Source organism: Colobus angolensis, unplaced genomic scaffold, assembly GCF_000951035.1.
Source record: "Colobus angolensis palliatus isolate OR3802 unplaced genomic scaffold, Cang.pa_1.0 Scaffold6, whole genome shotgun sequence".
Lineage (NCBI taxonomy): Eukaryota > Metazoa > Chordata > Mammalia > Primates > Cercopithecidae > Colobus > Colobus angolensis.
This window is the reverse complement of record NW_012119598.1, coordinates 23,796,662-23,814,946: the sequence shown is the minus strand read 5'-3', so window position 1 is coordinate 23,814,946 and position 18,285 is coordinate 23,796,662. Positions and strand designations below refer to the sequence as shown.

The 18,285-nt window shown below is 37.8% G+C and overlaps 1 long non-coding RNA gene across 1 annotated transcript in view; it reads left to right on the top strand.

The window, feature by feature from the left end:
• The first annotated feature begins 5,417 nt into the window (after nucleotides 1-5,417).
• Nucleotides 5,418-18,285, top strand: part of LOC105526700 — a 65,133-nt gene continuing 52,265 nt past the window's right edge. The window contains exon 1 of the long non-coding RNA XR_001004130.1: nucleotides 5,418-5,619. This is a non-coding gene — a long non-coding RNA (uncharacterized LOC105526700). The remainder of the gene's footprint in view (nucleotides 5,620-18,285) is intronic.

Here is an 18,285-nt window from a genome sequence, read left to right as displayed (position 1 = left end):
ATGCACACATATGTTTACTGCAGCACTATTCACAATAGCAAAGACTTGGAACCAACCCAAATGTCCATCAATGACAGACTGGATTAAGAAAATGTAGTACATATACACCATGGAATACTATGCAGCCACAAAAAAGGATGAGTTCATGTCCTGTGTAGGGACATGGATGAAGCTGGAAACCGCCATTATTAGCAAACTATCACAAGAACAGAAAACCAAACACCACACGTTCTCACTCATAGGTAGGAACTGAACAATGAGAACACTTGGACACAGGAAGGGGAACATCACACACCGGGGCCTGTTGGGGGGTTGGGGGAGGGAAGAGGGATAGCATTAGGAGATATACCTAATGTAAATGACCAGTTAATGGGTGCAGCACACCAACATGGCACATGTATACATATGTAACAAACCTGCACGTTGTGCACATGTACCCTAAAACTTAAGACTATAATTAAAAAATTTTTTTTCAAAAAGGCCCCTGTTTATTTTAACCTGTGTCTATCCCTCTTAATCCAGCTTGGTAGTGCTTCTGCTAATACAATTACCTTAAAGGTTTTGTAGGTTTCCAATAAATCTTTTTAAAGTTTACCCTATTAAAATAAAATATGCAAAAGTCATAACAATACATCTATTAAAAAACCCTCTTGAATCTCAGCTGTAGAACAATGTTTTAAGATTCTTAGAAGTCCTTTTTTATCTTGCTGAGGAGCTCCATGAGTCATGCCTTTATGGTCTTAGGAATCCTATAGTCTAGTAGAGAAAATCTAGCAAGTATTGCCTGAAGTGTTTCAAAGAAATTAACAAAGCGTTTTGAAACATGATCTTACCCCAAATGCCACAACCAGATTTCATCTTTGTCCTCAGGCCATTTGTTACTGTGAGAATTATTGACAGTTGGAATAGCTGAGTATGGGAAACAGGTCAATTTTCATTTATTTATATTTTTGAGACAGGATCTCACTTTGTCACTTGGACTAAAGTGCAAGGGTATGACCATAGTTCACTGTAGCCTCACTCCTTGCTCAAGGGATCCTCCCATCTTGGCCTTCAGAGTAGCTGGGACTACAGGCATGCCATTCTACCCCACTAATTTATTTTTTATTTTCTGTAGAGAGGAGAGTCTCTCTATGTTGCCCAAGCTGGTCTCAAACTCTTGGCCTTAAGTAATTGCTCCTACCTTGGCCTCCCAAAGTGCTGGGATTCAATGTGTGAACCACCACCCTGACCAAGAACCAGATTTATATTTGATTGAAGAAAATCCTGGCTTTCTTACATTGATTCTTAATTTTGTTCAAAAATTAAAATTTCCTTTGTAATTTATTTTGTTCCTCCTGTCTTTGTTGTAAATAGGTAAAGTCAAAATAGGTAGCTTCAACATTCTGCCCCAAAATCACGATACCCAAACCACAAGGTCATTAAGTATCATTTCTATCATCAGCCTTACTGAAGATGGAAGCCTCACTCATTTTTCCACCAGCCCCATTCTCTCTAGCCACCAAGAACAATTTCCCAAATATTGTTCCAGTGTACAGTAAAAGTTCGTTTGAAGCCCTTCAGGCTTCAGGGCCCTTCGGCCCTTCAGGGACTGCCACCTAGTCCCCAAACCCCCTAATTTCACATCATTCATTTACAGCCACATTGTACTTGCAAATACAAATTTTGTTTTTACTTTCTACCACTGCCTTAAAAAATTACCTCAAAAACTGAATGGCTTAAACGAAAACAGTTTATTATTTCTCACGATCATGGGTTGAGCTGGCAGTTTTTCTGCTTTACCTAGTGTTGACTGATGGCTAGCTGGTTTGCAGTGGCCTCACCCGTAAAATAAATTTATGCTGTCTGGATGATGGGAGCCATTAGGCAGGGGCTGTCTGCCTGGGACCTATTCTCCCTGCTGGCTGGGTTCCTCAATTCTCTGCTATGTTGCCTCTCCATGTGCTTATCTTGAACTTTCTCAAACATGAGGGTCTCAAGGTAGTTAGAGTTTTTTTCATGTGGTGGCTGCTTTCTACTAGCACAAAAGTAAAAACTGCCAGACCATCTCAAAGCTCAGGTCCACAACCAGGACAGAATAATTTCTGCCTCATTCTATTGTTTAAAACAAACCACCAGCCCATCCCATATTCGTGCAAAGGGCATTGGTACCAAGAGGATGTGATTCACAGGAAGGCAAATAAGTTAACAGCCTGACACAATAAAAATCAATTACCTTATAATGAATTGATTGAAAAGAAACTATTGGACAGCAGTTCTTGAAGTGTGGTTCCCAAACCAGCAGCATCAGCATAACTGTGAAACTCTTTACAAATACGAATTCTCGGTCTGTACCCCAGACCTTCTCAAGGAGAAACCCTGGGGACAGACCCACAAATCGATGTTTGTCAAGCCTTCCAGGTGATTCTAATGTAGACAAAAGTTTGAGAATTCAAGGGCAAAGAAATGTGTTAAATTGAATTTGTGTCATATGTGGAAACTGTTAAAGCATAGCCAACCAGTTAATTCTTACTATGAATTTGTTAACTATTACTTTTAACATATTAGCTATAAAAAGGTTTATTTTGCTAACAATGTTCTATGACTATTGGTATAAACCATTCTTTATCATATAGGTAGTAAACAAATGTATTGGTCAAATTAATCAACAATCCAAAAACCTAAATGAAATGTCTAAGAATCAATTAACAATTGTCTTTCTTATCTATCTACATACACACCCACACACACAGACACACTCGTACACACACCTCTCTTTTACTCTTTCTTTTGCTGTTTGGTTGTTCCTATTGTTGTTTTTGTGGTCACTTTGATAGTATTTTATGTTATGTTTGAATGATAATTTTTTTGTCATGAATTGTTGCTTATTTCCAGGAAACAACAATGCAGGCACGGTAAAGAAGGAAGCTAGCATACATGGTAAATATAGCCAGGGTATGAACAATTTTTCAGAACAATTATTTTTTAAAACAACCTGGCAATGTAAATTTAAGATAAAGATCCTGCTTCAGTGGGGAATTAGCAACTTATCCAAGGACATTTGGTAGAGAAAAGATTTCACTTATATATTGATCCCTCTCTTTTCAGTCCACTGAGACTAGGCATGTACTCAGTAATTTCAGACTACTCTATAATCTTCCAAAGTATTCAGGTGTTTGCAAAATTAACCTCTCAAAATATTGCAACTGGAAATGGCCTATTGAACTCCATTAATTGATTAAATTCTACATGCCATTAGAGCAGCACTTGTTTGATTGCCAATAAAAATGAATCATGGGAAGTGGTTTGTTAGGGAAGAGAAGATAAAAATAGAAAGGATTCAAATATTAGCAGTAGCATAAGAAACTTGTAGTGCTGATTTCTGTGTAAAAGTTTTAAAATCAAATGATATTTGTAGCCTTAGACACTCGATTAGAATATCAATGAGAGGAGTTGTGCAAGTAATATCCTGGAGCAGGTCACAGTTTATCTTACTTTATTTCTCTTTATTCAGTAAATGTTATGGGGCATGCCACATGAAGGCAGGCATCATTATGCATCACAGAATCCTCATATCATTCCTATGTTGCAGGCAGTATTATTATACACATTTTACCAATGGGGAAAAAATGTTAAATTAGCCAAGTTGGGATTTAAACTCAGTCTGGTTACAAAGTTCATGCTTCTAATCACCAGGCGAAACAGATTCTTTATACTGATCTCAGGTTCTCACTTTGAAAATATTTGGGTATATGCCAATATGGTGATTTCTAAAGAAGTTAAAAGAATTTCTTACAGGTTAGCCATCGAAATTGTAGTAATGGCTACTACCATAGAATAGATAGATGATAGTCTTCTCTATTCACAATTACTTAATTGTAAAAGGTCTTCAACACATTTCATTTCATTTGACTCACTCAATTATCAAAAGGAATTTATTCCAATTTTGTCACTATGAAAAAGAAAAATAGAAATAAAACCTGAGGCTTAGAGAAGCAAAGTAACGTAGATAGTTCATGCAATTGGGAGATGCCTCAGCTGAAACAGTAAGGCCAGTATCATGATGTCAAGTCTTATACTTTTCCTGGAAACCCCATAAATTCTCAAAGATCAAGTAACAATCCACAAAGAAAGGGAAGCCTGCTCAGCCTCATTTATACATCTGAATAGCAAGATTGCTGAGAAGTAGAACCCTTAAAATGCAGTATGAATTTATATCTTGCTTTATTTAAAATAAATTTCATTGTTATACTCCCAATACAACTTCTACTCTTGTATTTGATCTCCTTCTTTGACTGAGAGAGACAGGGCTGGAGTGAGAGATAGACAGCTGGGAAGTAGCCCCATCCAGTTTTATGGGTATTCACAGACAAGCCTACATTGCTTAGCAAAGTGACCTATCCTAAGTACTTCCAGCAGACAATTGGTTGATAGTCATATCTTTAGTGACACAGCATAGCTTTTGTTTCTTTAGAATACAGGGACTGGCGCCTACAGAGAGGGGTCATTTGGTGGCTTTGCTTCTTGAATATGTCTCTATTTTTAATAAATACTTAAACCCTATGACCCCATTCTTATTCTGCCTCCCTTTAATATGCTTCCTGAGAAGGTACCCTGGGTAAGGGACTTTTGAGCAAAAATAAAATAGAAGAGAAGAGTGCATGAAAATAAAGTGTTGAATATTTAGAGAGGGCACATAGCAAAAAAGGAAAGCAAAAATCAGGAAGAAATGTGATAGGGAAGCAGAAAGTGGTAGACGGTATAGGAAGAAAGGGCAGGACTTCAGATGATTCATATGAGATGGTGTCAAGTCAAAGAAGTGGACAGACCTAAGTCCCTATTCTCTTTTGACTCAATTCTCTGCTTATTGGTACAACCAACTACAGTCAGCTTAAATCTTTGCTAAAACTAAATGGAGACATAGCACCATTTGTTGTGTGAATCTGCGTCTGTAATTTCTATGACCTGGGCATTCAGGGCAACAATTGTTCCCATTTTTTTCCATTTCATGTGTCATTTCAGAGCTGTGTAGTCTCTGTGTAGAAGCTGTGGGTGCCAATTTAAATGAGTAGAAAAACAAGAATTGTAAAGCCTGCATTGCCAGCATCTGCTTCTCTCATTTACAACTAGAGAATGAAAGGTAATAAGAGCAACTAAATTTAACAACAGTGGGTCCTGTGTTTGCTTAAGTGTCCCGTTTTAACTAAGAAGCAACTGTGTGTGATCCCTTCAGAGAATCAGGTTGCTGGTTGGCAGGCCTCCAGGAGCAGAAACACCTGCACAGTGGAGACGCACGATCCTCTGTGAAGGGTGCCAGCCATGGCCATTCCACATCACATGCTTAGCATCTGACTAAGGATGTCAGTTGTTTTCGAGGGCCAGTTGGTTACAGAAAATAACTACAGCTCTGTTGAGACCCTTTCTCTCTTTGCTTTTCTCTCTGATCTGACTAACCTCTTTCATTCTTTGCCCTATGTTATATGGCTTAGACCAAAGTCTGAGACATTTAACCAATTTATAAATATTAAATGCAGAAGGCATACTCTATGAGTTCCTGGAAACATCAAAGAAGCTGGAAGGGGAATGGAAACTGGATGGCACTTTGTGGAGGTCACTTTGCTGACAGTCAAGTATTCAAGGGTAGGGTTTCTCCCATGGTTTTAAACCATTGCCTTATACAGTAAGAGTCTCTTCTATAATTCTTCCAGCTCTTAGCACAAGCCTGGAAGAATGAATGAATGACAACTAACAAATGACTGACAAAGAACTTAATGCTAATTTATGTAAATGTGACTACATCTGGACATTTATTTTGCTTTTATAATTAACTTATTTGATAACTTTCAAAAAGTAGCTTATTCTTAATTACTCTCTCTTTATTTCTTTCTTTTGTCTTCATTCTTTTCTTCCTTCTTTCAGTTTTTCTTTTTGTCTTTCCTAAGAATCTGTCTTCTTATACTACATTAAATAGAAGGAAGGAGAGAAGAAGGAAATTCTTGACCTGATAAAATTCTTTCCTTTTTCCTTCCTTCTTTTCTTTCTTCTCTTTAATGTAGTATAAGAAGGCAGATTCTTAGGTCATGAACCTGCTTCTGCCTTTAAGAAGAGAATTCTTACTTTTTGAAGGCATATTGGGCCACTGGATCCTAACAGACATGCATTTTTTTAAAAAAACTGTGAATTTCCTTGCTAATGGCAATTTACTTTCTCTTCAATTTATTAAACTTCTAGAGAAAGAAGATAGCACCATGCTGATTCTTTGCTCTGGATTTAAACTGAAATTATAGCCACCAGAGGTCAAGAATAAATAATTCTCAAGAAGTTTTAGAGTCTTCCAACTATAAATCTGCCTGAGATAAGGATCCAGGCAGAACGATACCCAGGAAGATTGCTTAAACCCAGCACCCATTGTGAAGCATTAACTGGGTGGCAGTAGAGCTGGCCAATCAGCTATGCATTCTCACATCCTCTATCAAACTGACCTCAAGTATGAAACAGGAACATGGTACTAGCTATATTGTGTGCCAGACTGACTGAAACGTATTTCTTTCTGGAAAATTCTCAATAGAGCAAGAAAAATTCATCAGATCTGAAAAATAGCTCAATTTACACACCCATTATATTATCTATGTAATTTCAGGTTATTCCTCTAGTTGCAGGTGCTTTCAAAATAAAGTTTAGAGTGCATTCAACCCAAAATGTTATCATTAAACTAATTAAGAATAAAACTTTTAGGCTTAATAAATAAACCTGTCAGCCCATGTAACAGTGAAATTATCCCACATTTTATGAAGAATACAATATTTAAAATTCAAAAGGATCATTTTTATAGTTTTTGGCCGATCTTTGGAAATTATGACAAATTCATGTGACCCACAAGTTGCATTATCATCCCTCTTGGACATATCTATTTCCATCCTCACTGCCACATGACATCTACATTTTCCTCCACTTCCCATCCAATCACTTACTGACTTTTATTGATCCTATTTATTACAACACCATGTTTAATATCATAACATCATAAAACATATGATGAATCAAAATGAGGGGAAAAAATGCCCAAGCATCCTTTTCTTTTTTGAAACACTGGGTCTATTTTCCCTGTGAAAAAAAGAGGTTAGGAAGTTACGGTAGATCTTGCACCGAAACTCAATTCATCATGTTAATTTCCCAAGAATAATTGGAAAAACTTACCAGCAACATTACCTTCAACTCATCATGTTAGTTTCCCAAGAATAATTGGAAAACCTTCCACAACATTACCTGCAACTATTTCCCACTTGGAGAGGGTATTAAAAGGTTAGTTGTATATGATAGGATGGCAAAGAAGTTTAGGTCATAAAGACTGAAACAACAGGAGAGTCATTGTTCCAAATCTCCTTGTCATCTCTCGGATCCAAAGTAAGATTTTATTTAACAGTTTTAAATATAAGATTAGTGCTAGGAGGTATTTTCTGAACTCAGCAGCTTCTACATCACATGAGTATTTTTCAAGACACACTGGTTCAAGGGATATTTCATTAGAAACACCAGTTACCAGAACAATCATGAATATTAGCTATATATTATTATTTTGATGTTTTAACTTTAAACAGTAAGAGGCAAAACCTTTAATTTCTACGGCGTTTTCTATTCTGAATAAAATTTGGTAAACTTGGCATCTGGAATACTAATCAGAATATTTGCTATCCATGAAAACAGCAAGTCAGCCATGGAAATGCCTGTCTTATTAACTGTGAAAACTGAAACACAGAAGGAAAATATAATCTGTTTTAAATATATTCTAGCATGCTGAGAAGTGGAATGTATTTGGAAGGTCATAACTGGCATACCCACTTGGTGTTTTCTAGAATATGTTTTAGAATAAACACAGTGCCAAAACGAGGCACCAAAAGAACCAATGACCTGATACTACTGTTTGGAGGGTCTGGAAGAGAGAGATGTAAACACAGTATTTTATATGTATTTCTAGGTGCTAAAGCAATATTTATTTTCTTAAAGAGATTTTCTCCAAAATACATGCAAAAGGGTTACAAGTAAACCTCCTCACTTATGTAAGTGTGTAAAATTTTCCACCCTTGAAGCCACAGCACATGTATTTCTAAAAAAGAAATATATATATATATTAGGAAACCACTAACACATGTGCACACACTAGGAAAATTGGATTACTTTACTTGACTGAATGAATAGATGCATTTATTTACTTCTGAACCCTTATTTGAATATAAACTTGTAAGAACTGGTCACTTATATTTAGAATGAACAAACAAAAACCTACCGAAAAGGGAGTGGATAGGACCACTGGCCAGGTCAGATCCTCGTGCAATTGTCTGCCTTAATTGGAGGAATTTATTTTGATTCGTCGTCTTAGAGACCTGAAATTGCATAGTGTATTCCTGCCCACTGACTGGCATAGGTATCTTTCTAGTGTGAGTTATTCTTCTTTTATTAGGATAGAAACCTTGGCGATAAAGAAATTTTAGCACAAGTTTTTATAAATACAAGAATTTGAGAAGGATGATGCAATCTTTTTGGTTTATACATCTGAGTTTTCATTGACATAGAAATCATCTAGCAAAGATGACCTCAGGTTTTAACTTTTATAATACTCTATAATACTCCGTTAACGTTAACTACGAACTGCTACATACCTGTATGATCATTTAAGAGCTCCATTTTATCCATCATAATCATTGAAATATCTTCAGAGCTTTATAATGACATAAACTTAAATTCCTCTGTGAAGGTCGGGAAACATGTGTTGTATCTCTACTCGGAAATTTCTTTTTTCTTTTTTTGTGATCATTACTTGTCAGTCTCTTTTCCCCTCTTCGTCCCTTCATCACTGTTATTAATAGACACTCTGCAAATCCATCCCGCCATGCTCAATCCCTCCTGCCATGGACAAATACTTGTTCAAGTAATTCATGGAAAAGTAGATGGAAGTGGATGCAAGCATTTCCTTCCCAAAGTTGTGGTGTTTTTTGTTTTTGTTTTTTATTTTTTTGAGACATAGTCTCGCTCTGTCACCCAGGCTGGAGTGCAGTGGCGCGATCTCGGCTCACTGCAAGCTCCGCCTCCCGGGTTCACGCCATTCCCCTGCCTCAGCCTCCCGAGTAGCTGGGACTACAGGCAGCCGCCACCACGCCCAGCTAATTTTTTTTTGTATTTTTCGTAGAGACGGGGTTTCACCGAGTTAGCCAGGATGGTCTCGATCTCCTGACATCGTGATCCTCCCGCCTCGGCCTCCCAAAGTGCTGGGATTACAGGCGTGAGCCACCGTGCCCGGCCCCAAAGTTGTGTTTTAGAGGAGCTGAGAGCTTCCCAAGTTAGGAGTAAAGCAATAATACTTTAATGATAGACACAACAAACACAAGTTAGGAGTAAAAAGTTTTCTGGAAAGGACTTTTTAGAAAACTAAAGTCTAAAATCATAGAGTAATTAAATCGAATTAGTATAGTCAGAGTTACATTATAAGAAGTAAGTCTGAGGCCGGGCTTAGTGGCATACACCTGAAAATCCAGCACTTTGGGAGGCCAAGGTGGGAGGATCGCTTGAGCCCAGGATTCAAGGTGACAGTGAGTCCTAATCATGCCACTGCATTCCAGCCTGGGCAAGAAAGCGAGACTCTGGCTCAGAAAAAAAAAAAAAAAAAAGAAGGAAGTTTTAGTATATTTGGGGTGCTATAAGAGGGAATGGTTAGGTGGGCACTTAGAAACCAAAGCAACATTTGACAAGGTGTATGTTCAGAAAATCAGATAATAAGCTAACTCTAGAAATTTGACTTGTTGAGGTGACAAGGCTAGTGTGGTTAGACCCAACTGAATTCTAGGTTTCCTAATTCCAATCTAGAACTTCCTTTTAAGATTTGCTGTTTTATGACCTCAGTTTTCTATCATGTAGTAGATACCAATGCATATTTGACTAAATGGATCATTTTCACTATTCATACACTTATTCTCCACATTGTTCCAGATATGAGGATTTCTCTACACGATGAGTATCCTAAATCATGTATTAGAGGAGGCAAGCCTGTCTCAGTGATTACTTAGAGAGAAATATGTATACATTAATAGTTTTTAAACAGAACACTTACCTCACTCCAAACTGAACTGTACACAAGGCAGGAATATATAAAACATACAAAAATAGAGCTTCTATAGTTCAAAAATTAAGTGTGCACAGGACATACACTCCCTTCTATTGGTACTTCCTACAGAACTGTTTTGGCCCTTCTATTTAAGAATTAAGGCCACTGAGGCTTAGGGGCAGCTCACCTAAATCCACATAGGAATTCCAAAGCAGGCATAGGAATTCATGCTCCCTCAGCTTGACCCAGTGTTTTTTCTGGTAATTTATATTGCTTGTGTGCAACCCTCTGGATTTAGCGCTCTTGGTTTTTCTTTCTGTCTGCGTTCAGTTTTTTAGGTATTTTCAAGCTCTAACACTGATAAGCTACAACAGTGCACTTTCCCACTTAGTATTTTTACCAGTTTTTATTACTATCTCTTTTATCTAGATGATGCTATTACTAACAAACTTTAGGTCAAATATAGAATAAAATAAATATATTTAGCTAATTTGATCAAAAGTCCAAATGAACATGGCTTAATTAATTACAACAAACGATGGAGCCACAGTCAATTCTGAAAAGAGAAATCCCAGAAAAGCAATTTACTTATAATACTTTATACTTGGTTTCATTGTTTTATAAGATAGAACAGTGACAAAGTTATCTTTTTATAATTAACTAAAAGTTACAATAAGTTGGTGGTTTTCTAATGCAGGATCCACTGGGGAAAAAAAAAGTCAGGAGGCTGAGGCAGGAGAATCACTTGAAGCCAATAGGCGGAGGTTGCAGGGAGCCAAGATTGCACCACTGCACTCCAACCTGGGCAACAGAGCAAGATTCTGTCAAAAAAATAAAAAAAAATTTAAAAAAGCACTCAGACATCTAAAGTGAATTTCAAAGAGAGAAAAGAGAGAAAATTGCAGAATTGGAAAACATGGAAGTTTTAAAACTACAGTAGCAACTAAGACAACATAAAGATCTGGTCTTTTGTTGTTGTTGTTTAAAAAAACACTGTTTTTAATTTTTAAAACTAGCCTCCAAAACAGTTCATCTTCACATTTCCAAAATAAAGTTTTAACTAACATTCCCTCACCAAATGAATAAAAATGTAATACCCCAAATAATGTTCAAATTACTGTATATATATATATATATATATATATATATATAACTCCATAGATATATATACATAGAGATATATATCCATAGAGAGAGATACATGATAAATATGTAAAAATTATATATGTATATATGTATGTTTGTGATAAACTAGATTCTTAGGATAGCAATATAATAATGGTAATATAATTTCCAAAATAACAATACCTATAAAATAAGCTATAATATTAAGCACTTTTGCTCAATCATTTAATTTCAAAACAATCCATGAAGGAGTATGATAGAGTATATATACTTTGTATATATTTTAGTTTTTGACTGAAGACTATTGGTGCATATGAAGGTAAATAATATGAATTATTCATTGTGAAGACCTGCCCAAAAGCCTTTTAATGTTGCTGTTGTCACTTGTGTGTATGTATGCATGTGTGTGTTTAGGGAAAATTACAGAAAATCCAGAGACATGGAAGACCAGATTCTCCTAAAATCCCACTCCATTAACATCACCACTGTTATGATTTTATTATATTAAATTCCATCTCTTTCTGTATGCATAGAATTATTACAAATAAATAACTGTCTTAATTTGCTTTCATCTAACAGAATCTGGAGACTCAAAGAGAATGAGGACCTTGCTTGAGTGCTCACCATTCCTTGGTGGTCTCGCTGGTCCAGTTTCTATTTATATGCCACCCTTCCTCATTCATCCAGGGCCATGTGATTGCAAAGGTACAGGCCCAAGGTTGAGAGTCAGGCACAGAAACACACATGTTAACCTAGATAGCAAGAAAATATTCTGTCAGGATTAGATTTCCTCCTATCCATTAGATATGTCTTTAGTAAATACCAGAAAGAGATGGAACTCAGTTCCCACATGCTTGGAAATGGAGCGTATCTGTCTGTGCTTTTGCCCAACAGTGTGAGTGTAGCCAGGCACAACCTTGGGCCATTACCTCCAAAGAGAGCAATACGAAGCCTGCCTGCCCATCATGGAGGCAACATTTTTAAAAAGGCTACTGCTGTGTAAACTGGATATGAGAGCAGGAACATTTTGATTTTTGAAGAAAATAGCTCAGTAAACATTCCATCACATTTCACAGCAAATACGTTCCACCCACTGACAAAAAACCCTGGCCTACTCTCCTCTGGGTTACGTCTAGCTTTTCAAACATCAGGTAAAAATAAAAGCAAACATAGCTCTCTTTTTTTCTTCCTTCTTTCTTTGAAATTGCCATATGGCAAAGGTTTCTCTTAATATCTCTTAATAAAACCCACTAATATTTAACAGAAAAGCAGCTACTCCCACTGCAGGAAAAGGTAAAACTCAATCCACTAAATAATGTGTTCGAACCACCAGGAAAAAAAATGAAGGTTATTACTAGAAAGTCAGGCAAGTCCCTTTGTATTCATTCCAACAGCTGCTTAACATGAATGGAGGCCAAGTAAGGAAAATTCAGGTAAATATTCCAGTTTAATACAATTACCCAGAGGTCAAAAAGACACTGTGGTTTTTGAGGGTGTGGTGTTACACTTATCCTTAAAAGGCAATTTTTAATATAAAAAGTGAGGCATTTTGTTTAGAGACCTTAACGTATTTCAGACACACTAAAAGTGTGACAACGTCATGCTTGTGTGACGCTGGAGAATGCGTGGGTAAGTTAAGACCTTTCCCCAGGTCCCAACTTTGGTTCCCAGAGAACGCGTCAAAATCAGAGGCCTGGCCCCATTTGCTGACACTTTCACCCTTGCCTTTCTAAACCTGTGAGTCCACTTGCAGAACTGAAATTCTAAGTAGCTAAATAATATGTTTCCAACTGCAGTGACAACATCGATTGTACTGATCATCCATAGCTACTATTTACCCTTCCGTACTCAAAAATCATCCTATTGGCCTATTTAGGAATTGGATTTTGAAGACACATGAAGTGATGTATAAATGTAACAACAGATCTCCTCCACCGCTGCCCCAATACATACAATTTTAGACAACCAAAGCAATCATTACCCGAAAAGGTCTTGTTTCTGGCAGAAAAAAAAATCAATTTAATTATACAAGATGTGTCTTACATTTTAATTGTTGTTAAGTATAGTGCCTCATTGACAGTGTCTCCCTGAATCTTAGTTTATGAGCTTTTACATTACTCGGATAACTTGCTGAGGAGAAAGAAAAAAGTTCATCATTTTCCTTAAAAGAACTGAAGAGGCATTGTGCCCAAGTCATTAGAACCCTTGACTGTGCTCATAATGATGAATGCATCATTTTTCTTGCATGAAACTTTGGTAACAAATTGCACAGCCAAGTCTTTTCCAGCACTGTTATTCTGTTTTAAAAAACGCTGACATTTTCTTAAACAGACATAATTTACAATTTTAAGGAGCACAACAGTGCCTTGGTGTTTGAGGGCCAGAAAGCAAACAACACTCCTTTCAGTTAGACGTTTTAAAGGGGAGTCTCGTGCTTAGTGAGTTCACTACAGCCTAAGGCCAGAGAGACAGAGCAGAGGGAGAACAGGGCACCAGTGCAGCACGTGAAGGTCATGACTAACTGGTCACATTACATTAAGAGTCAGAGCAAGATGGAGGAGCTAGAGGAATGAGAGGGGTGAACAGGCCAGCCAAGCCATGCTCAGCACAATACACGGTGAGACACCACAGTGGTGCTAGTCCCTTGCCCAGATAGAAGTGATCGCAGATTTCTTTCTATCAGACCTATGAGGGAAGCAGCAGACTCGTGACTGCTTCTGTACTTAGAATTCCCTCCTCTCTAGCAGGCCCTTCTGTAAATTTCACACAAAGGGAGCCTTGCCAGTGTCCGTGTGCCTGGATCAATATCTGCAGCAATGTTCGATTTCCAGTGGGGTCAGCTCAGCCCAAGTAGATAAATAGAAGTCTGTGTAGGATGCTGCAGGTCTGTTGTTTGGATGAGACCATAGAAGCGAAGGTTATGTGTAAAGAATAAAAATACCAAAGTTTTATTTCTATAACCACCTATGTGTTTCAGGGCCCTTGGTAAAGTTTCTCTTCCTGTATTTCCTAACAATCCTTAATTAAATAGCAGTGTCTCGTGGCTGGGGAAAATTATTTTTGTGAGGGAATAAGCATAAGCTTGTGTGTGTGTGTGTGCATTTGTGTGTCCTTTTTATACACTGAAACTATATATGTATGTATTATGTATAGACGTAGATACAGATATGTGTAGATATGTATTTATATGTATATACATACACATACCTCATACATCTCATTTTCCTATGATAACATTTTTGCCTTTTTCTTGATGTATGTGTGTTATCTAACCTAAGATATCTTCACCAACAGAAGTTCAGAATCCAGATGATGTTGCTACCATATGAAATGTGACCATTTGCCTGTTCTACAAACAGGATTTAACCTCCTACCTTGTTCCATGCATAACCCGAGACTCATTACACAGATTCCTTCCATGAAATCTCTCATAAATTTTGAAACCCATTAGACCCACAAACACAATTTCAAACCAGTATGATGAGTGCAACCAAAATGCAAATGAGGTGAACAAAGCATAGTGTAGAATGATGAAGGGAGTGATTCCCTTTATTCGACAAGAGTCAGTGAAGACTCCTCCTTGGGGAGAGGCATCTCTTCTGGGTTTGAAAAGATGGGGGAAAACAGTTTACCAGGCAAGCAACGGGAGGAAAATGACTCTAGGCAAAGGAATGGGCAACTGCAAAGGCACAGAGGACAACAACACTGTGGTGTGTGCCTTGTTCAGGTAGAAGATAATAGAGAAAGGCATCAAGGGGTGGAAAGCCAGCCAGGCTAATAAGGAGACTGAAAATAACCCGTCGCAATGTGCCCCGTGCTATCAGTTAAGCAGCTTGACTTTTATTCTAGAAAGCGTTACCCAAAGCGTCTCTGTGGAAACTAGTACTATAGATATTGAATAGGCAAAACTTGAAAAAGAAATTCCGTAATTAAATACATTAAGAGAATTCTGGATTGAACTGGTTTATTCAGGCCATTATTGCTCCAAATGAATGCATTTGAAGCCTCCAGGAGGGGATTTCACTACCCAAGTTTTCTAAATCATATTTTGCCATTTATTAACTTGTTGAAGTTTCTCTCTGGTTCCCTGTCCCTTAGGAAACACTGATGTAAGTGCTGGATAGGCAGTGAAATATTTTAAACAGTGGAGCAAGAGAGGCCTTATCAGTCTCCTATTGTGACATTTTTGACATCATTTTCTAATGACAGTAAAGGGAATAATTAAGAGGTTATTCGTAATTAAGAATAAGGTCCTTATCTAAGGCAGAGGGAATGGAAGCAGAAAGGAAAGAATAATTTCAGAAAAAAATAGGTTGTAGAATCATCCTTTCCCAGATCACTGGATGATATATATTTTCTTAGTTATGAATTTTGGATGAAATGAGCTGCAACTTAGAAAACCATAATGTGTTCCTGATGTATCTCAAAGATCGGTGATAAAATCTACTTATTGTTAGTTTGTGCTTTGTCAACTTTTCTCCTGGAGAAATTGGATTTTTGACCAAGAAAGTCTATCCCATATTCTTTCTCCAAAAGCAAAGCAGGAAGTAGCTAGAAGGTAGATGAAAGTCAGTCCCAGCCATGGTGGAAAGACCAGTGAGCCTAGACTAGAGGAAATTCTGGAGCTGAGTCCACTGAGTTCACAGAATAAGTCAAGGTCACTCTACTCAAGTGGTTAGCTAAGAAATCTTCTACTGCAGATACAGAGTGATCAAAAATTACCAAATTCAGAGTGGGGTGTGTTAGGGGCTGGGGTGGGTGGTGGAGGGTTCAATGTAAAACCAGAAGTAACCAAGTTGTATACCAAAGAAGGCAAATGGGAGATCAGACCTTCTTCCCTGGGGCAAGAGAGGAAAGGCAGAAAAGGGCAGAAAAGGGATCGTATGTCTCCTGCACAACATCCTTGAGAAAGTGTGAATCTTCTGTCCGTTCATATAAATTCCAAATATCTCCCTACATCTTTTAGGTTGGTAAGATTCCTCAAATTACCAAGAACAAGGGACGATCTTAGATTGTAAACTTGGAGGAGGCTGTGGGAATAGAGGTGGAAAAAGCAAAATCTACCAGTATACTTTTAGGAATGCCCATAAAATGAACCCAAGCAACTGCTGCTTCTTTCTGTAAACACTGCACACCACATCAAGCCTTTTATTTCTATTTTAACCAAAAATATGGCATAAAACATTCAGAGATCTTAAAGGGAGCTTTCATAAATACATTGCAACTTGATGTGAACCAAGTGTCAGTCAGAAGCCCTGGTCTAGGAGGTACAAGGCCCACATCAAGTATTTTGCTATTTTCTTCTGGGATCTCTACACTCTCCCTGCTGCCTAGATGCATCTGTTTGATCTGAGGGCTGTGTGGACACATGAGAGGCATCTCGCTTTCTTTCTCTTCATCTACCTCTTGCCTGTTAAGATTAGGGGGAATCTGAATTTAAATGAGAATTTTAAAAGTGGCTGAAGCTGGTCCGAGCTGGGGTTTTCCATGGGAATGTCAGTACTGAAGAAGTTGGCTGGATCAAAGCCACAGTCTGTGTTCCACAGGAGCTTTTGAAAACTATTTATAATAAAACAAGAGGAGGAAAAATCCTCCTTGTGCCAGACTGCAGGCTGCTGCTGCTTAAACACACATCAAGGCAAAGCTGTAAAGCTTACAGTTAGCCCAGATACCAGGCCAAGAACTGCAGCCTCTCTTTGAATTTTTTTATCCACTTCTTCCCAAAGGAACGAGGTTGCCAACCAAAAAGTTGCACCTGATCCTCTCAGCTCTCTTTGAAGATGCTTGCTTGCCCAGTTAACGTTGCTATCGTCTACAGAAGTTGTACCGTGGGATGAGGAGAGGTGACTTAGGAACAGGTTTAAACTAGGAGAAAATGCTTCATAACTGAGTTCAGTCTTCCCCTATGAGGAGAGCGCCATAAGATGGAGGATGTGAGGGAGATATTTAACCAACACCTTCTGCTTCTGGTTATTTTGCCCCTTTGCTTTTATTCCTCAAGAGTTTGCAAAGGTTTTCTCCACCACCGTAACCTAGACTGTCTTCTATTCATCTGGATATAAGAGAATCCAAGAAGGTTAGAGGAAATATTCCTTCTCAGTGCCTTCCAGATAAGACATAGACTACAAAACCCAGGACATTCTGTTCTGCTGCAGTGCAAGTGTTGGAAACTAAAATTAGTAATTAGTATGACAATGTCATGGGGAATGATGTTGGTGAAAGGCAGGAGTCAGGTGGGTTTATATTTGATTTTGATTCCTGGCCTCCTCACTCCGAGGCAAGGAGAGGTGCAAAATAGCAAGAGTAGAATTACCATCTTCAGGAGGAAACACAAAGCTTCCGTTCAGCTGTCTCTTCAATTATGTTGGAAGGAATGTAAGAGCCCAGGCCAGCACTGTAGGGCTCGGAACTCCAGGTATCTCATGTTGCTCACTCTTTTGCCCATCTTAAGGGAAGCCTTACTATTGCAGACCTCTCCACATCCACCAATGCTGCTCTAATTAAAGGATTGTGAATATTTTGACTGTATTCACTTTTGCTGATTTTAAATATCCACTGAGGCAGCTTTTAACAATGCTGAGCTGTCTGCCTGGGCCATCTAAATTAACTCTCCAGGTATGCGTCATCATAACATCATAATCATCTTTTTTGTTGTTTGTTTTTTAGTGCTTTCATTACAAGGGTTAATTGGAGTGGTCTCTTTCCCTAAACTGTATTATTTTTAATGTGCAATTTCTCAGGAAACACATTGCTTTGTGGGAGAAAATGTCTGTATTCTCATTCCATTTAATTTCTCATCACCACCTTTATATACGTTGCCATTGAAATTATCAATAGCCATAACTTTTGAATGAATGTTGTATGTCAGGTATTACTCTCAGCACAGTATTTCATTTAATTCTTGTATATCCATCTCATGAAGCAACCAGAAATTTTAGGGGATGTTTTCAACATCACAGAGCTTTAGTAGATGGTATAGTCAGGATTCGAAGTAGGCCAGGATGCACTAGGCTATAAATTATCAATGGAAACAGTATCATCTTTAGGTTTGGATAAAAATAAGACACAACAAAACAGACTTTAAA